This window comes from Priapulus caudatus, unplaced genomic scaffold, assembly GCF_000485595.1.
Source record: "Priapulus caudatus unplaced genomic scaffold, Priapulus_caudatus-5.0.1 Scaffold1011, whole genome shotgun sequence".
NCBI classification, from domain to species: Eukaryota; Metazoa; Priapulida; class Priapulimorpha; order Priapulimorphida; family Priapulidae; genus Priapulus; species Priapulus caudatus.
The window spans coordinates 39,372-39,947 of NW_014578072.1; the positions used below are offsets into that span (position 1 = coordinate 39,372).

At 60.6% G+C, this 576-nt stretch overlaps 1 protein-coding gene across 3 annotated transcripts in view; it reads left to right on the forward strand.

Moving 5' to 3' along the window:
- LOC106814945 (general transcription factor 3C polypeptide 3-like) overlaps positions 1-576 on the forward strand; it is a 33,924-nt gene that overhangs the window by 21,069 nt on the left and 12,279 nt on the right. The window lies entirely within an intron of this gene.

Genomic DNA, 576 nt, shown 5'->3' on the forward strand with positions numbered 1-576 from the left:
GTGTCTGTGCTTGTGTCTGCGTGCCTGTGCGTGTGTCTGCGTGTCTGTGCTTGTGTCTGCGTGCCTGTGCGTGTGTCTGCGTGTCTGTGCATGTCTGTGCGTGTGTCTGCGTGCCTGTGCGTGTGTCTGCGTGTCTGTGCGTGCATCTGCGTGCCTGTGCGTGTGTCTGCGTGTCTCTGCGTGCATCTGCGTGTCTGTGCGTGTATGTGCGTGTCTGTGCGTGTGTCTGCGTGCCTGTGCGTGTGTCTGCGTGTCTGTGCGTGTCTGTGCGTGTGTCTGCGTGCCTGTGCGTGCGTCTGCGTGTCTGTGCGTGCATCTGCGTGCATGTGCGTGTGTCTGCGTGTCTCTGCGTGCATCTGTGTGTCTGTGCGTGTATGTGCGTGTCTGTGCGTGTGTCTGCGTGCCTGTGCGTGTGTCTGCGTGTCTGTGCGTGCATCTGCGTGCCTGTGCGTGTGTCTGCGTGTCTCTGCGTGCATCTGCGTGTCTGTGCGTGTGTCTGCGTGTCTGTGCTTGTGTCTGCGTGCCTGTGCGTGTGTCTGCGTGTCTGTGCTTGTGTCTGCGTGCCTGTGCGTGTGC